We start from the raw sequence: 6,000 nt of genomic DNA, 5'->3' as shown, positions 1-6,000 counted from the left end.
TATTAAAATAAGTTATAAGTTCCTAAGAAGCACGAAGACCTAAAGCTCCTGCCTTCACAGAACAAAGAGAACATAAAGATGTTTTAAAATGCTGGGCCAGATTCTCAACTGGCCTAAATCAGCATAGCGCCATTCATGTCAATGCTGACTTGCACCAGCTGAGGACCTGGTTCTCAAACAATGTAATCCACGGGAAGGGGCTACCAATTACACAGGAGTTAATACTGAAAACACACTTCGAAACCAGGCTATAATCAGGTTGCAGAGACCTGCATTGGAAGCAAGATGAGAATCAGCCTTAGGTGTGTGGGGTAAATATTCTGCAGGTTGGTTTAGCTGAGACTCGCTTATTATTTTTATTTGTGTTGCGGTACACTCACTTCAGCGATGCCTGATGTTTATCTCGTAGTTAACATCGGTGAGGTTTGGTTTCGATAGATTGCATAATCAGTACAAGTCACAGCATCTTCTCCGAGTCCCTTAACAGCTCTCCTATGCAGCCTCTCTCCTTGGCTGTGAGTGGGAATCTTCCCTGGAATGTCTGTTCCAGCCCTCAGCTGAAAGGGCCAGCCCGCTCCTAAGGCAGAAGGGGGAATTTGATTCCAGACCCAAATTATTCACTCCTTCACCTCTGCTGAGCTACCACCAAAGGAGGCCAATTAGCGGTGAGCTGGTCAGCGACACACCAACATGTTTCACCCAGGCCAGCCACTATTATCAGATGTGACTCCTGCAGCAGTGCAGAATTCAGCCTACCTGTGACTAGACTCGCGGAGAGCCCTTAGCAGCATCTTGTGCTAGGACCCTGTCAGGGCCAACATTGCTGCGCACCCGTGAGGATGGCCGGTACTCTGAAAAGAGACCGACCACTAATGCCCAGGTGCTGCAGGAAGTGGTGATGGTTATTCCGCAGGTGATATCCTTCCCTCTGAATTAGAATGAAAGAAGCGCCCAAGCATGGGGTTAGGAGACACTCTCCTACTAGAGAAGGAAGGATCAAACTGGGCCTGCCCAGCCGTGCTTATTAAAAATCTCATGGCACTTTCCACAAGAGTGAATCTTGTTCATCCTGGTGCCTTTGCCAAATTCCAGTTCTGATCATTGCATTCCAGCTCCCTCCGTTTTCCTTGGTGTTTCAGTTGGATTGAATATTCCCTTCATGCTCTAAACACTCGTACACCGTGGCTGAGTGTTTTGAAGCAGCTGTCGTGTTTCATCCTGAAGTGGTGACATTTTGATGCTGGGTGAAGCGATCCATGTGCCTCGTCTGTAAAGCACTTTGTCCTCACTCAGAATGAAAGGGGCTCCCAGCTTCTAAATAACAGAGATTTTATTGCTGTACAACTTGGAATAGAAAAAAACCAGGGCGGGTGACTATTGATGATGATAAGGTCGGTGTCTAAAGTCCATGGAAAAGTGACAAGCAAGTGAGCAGAAGAGCTAGATGTCGCATCAGGAAGTGAGAGGATGATGCAGAGCGCTGATAGGTTTCTTAACTTGCCGCTACAGTTTCAGTGTTGGTGACTGGGTGAAGAACAGTCTTACTTTCCATTGCCAGGTCGAAGAGGAAAGAGCTCTCCAGTCATTTTCCAGAAGCCCTGACGCTCTGCTCCCTCCCCTAGTTGAGAAAGTCCCATAGTCAGGTCACAACAGCACAGATAAGCCAGAGGCCAGGGAGTGAGCTGTGATAAATGATTATAAAGACTAAGGATGAAAAACTGGCTTTGTTGGAGCTAATGCCAAAACTCCCATCTCACCCTAAGTATAGGCTCGATGTGTAGTTGGCAGCCGGTATCAAGCCAAGTGCCCCAGGGGTCAGTCCTGGGGCCAGTTTTGTTCAACATCTTTATTAACGATTTGGATGGTGGGATGAATTGCACCCTCAGCAAGTTTGCAGATGACGCTAAGCTGGGGGGAGAGGTAGATATGCTGGAGGGTAGGGATAGGGTCCAGAGTGACCTAGACAAATTGGAGGATTGGGCCAAAAGAAATCTGATGAGGTTCAACAAGGACAAGTGCAGAGTCCTGCACTTAGGAAAAAAGAATCCCATGCACTGCTACAGGCTGGGGACCGACTGGCTAAGCAGCAGTTCTGCAGAAAAGGACCTGGGGATTACAGTGGATGAGAAGCTGGATATGAGTCAGCAGTGTGCCCTCGATGCCAAGAAGGCCAACGGCATATTGGGCTGTATTAGTAGGAGCATTGCCAGCAGATCAAGGGAAGTGATTATTCCCCTCTATTTGGCACGGGTGAGGCCACACCTGGAGTATTGCGTCCAGTTTTGGTCCCCCCACAACAGAAGGGATGTGGACAAATTGGAGCGAGTCCAGCAGAGGGCAACAAAAATGGTTAGGGGGCTGGGCACATGACTTATGAGGAGAGGCTGAGGGACCTGGGGTTATTTTGTCTGCAGAAGAGAAGAGTGAGTGGATTTGATAGCAGCCTTCAGCTACCTGAAGGGGGGTTCCAAAGAGGATGGAGCTCGGCTGTTCTCAGTAGTGGCAGATGACAGAACAAGGAGTAATGGTCTCAAGTTGCAATGGGGGAGGACTAGGTTGGATATTAGGAAAAACTTTTTCACTAGGAGGGTGGTGAAGCACTGGAATGGGTTACCTAGGGAGGTGGTGGAATCTCCATCCTTAGAGGTTTTTAAGGCCCGGCTTGACAAAGCCCTGGCTGGGATGATTTAGTTGGTGTTGGTCCTGCTTTGAGCAGGGGGTTGGACTAGATGACCTCCTGAGGTCTCTTCCAACCCTAATCTTCTATGGTTCTATGATCTGGGCTTGTCTCCAAGGGAATTTGTGAGCAAATGACTGTCACCTGAATTGTAATGTTCTTACATCTGCAGAGATCTCACCCTGAGGATTAGTTCTCCCTCCACCCCCAGGAAAACTGTTCTGCTCTATGCCCACAATCTCCTGGTTCTTTCTAGCAAAGCTCTTGTTTATGGGAATTCCGACGAGATTGGAGCAAAGCCACACTTGCGCTCACAGCACCCCGTGGACTCCAGGCAGTGCTGGGGGCTGCTGGGATCACACGTGGATTCTAGGGACACAATCCCATTACTAACACCTTCGCTTGTTGTTTAGGGTTACCATATTCAAACATTTAAAAAAGAGGACACTCCACGGGGCCCCGGTCCTGCCCCCAGCCCCGCCCCAACTCCGCCCCTTCCCCGGCCCCACCCAACTCCACCCCTTCCCCACCCCCATTCCAACCCTTTCCCCAAAGTCCCTGCCCCAACTCTGCCCCCTCCTCTGAGCACCCCACATTCCCCCTCCTCCCTCCCGCTCTGATCTTGGTTGGGGGTTGCTAAGTGCTTCCCTGCTCCCCACTCGCCCCGCAGCCCCTGCACCCCCCCCTCCTGCAGCGTCTGTGCCCCCTGCTCCCCACTGGCCCTGCATCCCCTGCATCTGCCCCTGCAGCCTCTGCGCCCCCCACCTGCCCTTCCCCTGCGCCCCCTGCAGCCTCTATGCCCCTGCCTGCCCTGCTCCTCCTTGCCCTGCAGCCCCTGCACCCCACCGCCTGCCCTGCCCCTGCGCCCCCCTGCCCCTGCCTGCCCTGCTCCTCCTCGTCCTGCAGACCCTGTGCCCCCTGCTCCCCACTCAGCCTGCACCCCCCCGCCCCTGCAGCCTCTGCGCCCCCATCTGCCCTGCCCCTGTGCCCCCCTACCCCTGCAGCCTCTATGCCCCTGCCTGCCCTGCTCCTCCTCACCCTGCAGCCTCTGCACCCCCCCCGCCTGCCCAGCTCCCCCGCTCCCCCGGCAGCCTCTGCCTGGCGGGGGCTTCGGATGCTCAGCGGCGACCGGGGCAGCGCGGGTCCCTGCAGCCCCGGCACACGCCGCACTCCCTGCCCCGCGCCGCAGCCTCCTTCCTGCTGCGCGGGGTGATGGGGCCGCAGGAAGGGTCCCCCAGTGGCAGGGGAGTCCCCGCCCGCGAGGGAAGCCCGAGCCGTTGGCTGGGCCCGGCCTCCCCGTGGTCCTGCGGGCTCGGCTGGGGCGCGCGGTCCGCTCGGCCTCCGGGGGCAGCAGCGGCCCCTTCGCCGCCTTCTGCGGCTGCGCCCCCCCCCTTCCCCTGCCCGAGCTCGCTACAATGTAGCCGGGCGGCTGGGCTGCACTGCGGACCCGGCGGGTCGTGCTGGGGCCAGGAGGACCCTGGCTTATGCCTCCCTATTTCCCCGGACATGTCCGGCTTTTTGGCAATTCCCCCCGGACGGGGATTTGAGCACCAAAAAGCCGGACATGTCCGGGGAAATCCGGACGTATGGTAACCCTAGTGTTGTTTGTCTCTATTCCGGTAGTACCCAGCGGCCCAGTCAAGATGAGAGCACTGCACAAACGTAGCGTAGGAGACAGTCCCTGCCCCGAACAGTTTCCCATCTAAATAGACAGAGCGAGTGAGGGAGAAAGGGATGCAACGTACCAGCAGAACAATTGTTTGCACACTAGGTTAGTACCACAGTATTTGTTGTAGTTGGATTTTATTGTTTTATATAATTGTTTTTTGAGGCGAGCTATCTATTTTACTCTGTGGGGGGGGTGTTACATGTAATCTATGGCAGGGGGGAATAAGGAAGATAGGCAAAAAGAGATTCACTAAAATCTGGCACATTAATGATTTATTAATAATAAATTCACCCTACAAACTCCCACCACTTTGCAGTACAGTGATTTTTGGTACTGTGTGAGCTGAGCAGTTCTGCACGTGCATGAACCAGTGGCATTGGGACTAGATTCACCTTTTTAGGCAGCTGGTATCTTTGCAGGGTGAGGGACAAGGCAACTCCCCAACTGTGTCTCAGGTGGCTGTGTGCCCACTGAGCCTGATTCATATGCCGCTGACGTTTTTGTACAGGGAAGGTCACTGAGCATCTGATAGAATCAGGTTTTCCCTGGACTTTCCCGAGCTGCTAAATGGTTTTGAACATTCAGCCTGCACTGAGACTGTCTCCGAGAAATGTATCATGTAGGCCAAACCACAAGTTAACCCTCAATCCTCAGTGCTGATTCAACCTTGCCTTAAATGAGACACGAATTACCTGCAACAGCCTAAGCTTGAAACATGAAAGCTAGTCTCTGAGCTGCACTCACGGAATAAACTCTGAGTCGAGGATTTGCTCCTATTACTGTGTGTGGCATACAGGTGCTCTCCAAGCTTCCTACTATACAAACAACTGCTTCGTAGTATTAAACAGGCAGGGGTCATTGGCACAGCAGTTGAGTGAACTAGTCTCAGCTCTAAAGACTTGACTTCAGACCCTAGCACAAGTCTGAAAGGAAGATATGTTTGTTAGTCTCTAGCTGATCCTATTCTCCATTTTTGCATCCTAAAACCACCCCCTCATTTGGCATTATTGGGTATTTGTGCTTCTGTGCGTAGTGGGTGAACAGAGACTTGGATCTGTAACCAGCTTGTCAGTTTTAGTGACCAAAGTCTTTATCCAGGAATGATTTTGTTCAGCAGTTGGTATATCCTTTCCAATAGGGTCTGTGGTGTGAGGCCTGACTCCACAGACCGACACTGACTCAGAGACTCAGTGGTACATGGTTATCGCGAGCAGTACACACCCTGCTCCTGAGGCCTGTGAGCTGAGGGATTCTGTCTTGCTGAAAGTGAGATTGTTTGGTGTGGGGCAGCAGAGGGAATGCAGCCTCCTGAAACAGACCTTTACAAACAGAGGAGCATGCTCGTGTTCCTGATCAGTGCCAAGAACAAACCTCTGGGGGTTTCTTAGATGATGAGATGATCCCCATTCTGTAAGGAAACTCCTGCCTGCAAAAGCACGACCACCGGTTATTGCCACTGTACAGAATATCAAACAAGGAAATGACGAGGAGTCTGGTGGCACCTTAAAGACTAACAGGTTTATTTGGGCATAAGCTTTCGTGGCTAAAAAAACCACTTCTTCAAATGCAAAAGCTTATGCCCAAATAAATCTGTTAGTCTTTAAGGTGCCACCAGACTCCTTGTTGTTTTTGTGGATACAGACTAACATGGTTA

This window comes from Emys orbicularis, chromosome 24 (genome assembly GCF_028017835.1).
Source record: "Emys orbicularis isolate rEmyOrb1 chromosome 24, rEmyOrb1.hap1, whole genome shotgun sequence".
NCBI lineage: Eukaryota > Metazoa > Chordata > Testudines > Emydidae > Emys > Emys orbicularis.
Note: the sequence above shows the minus strand (reverse complement) of the source record.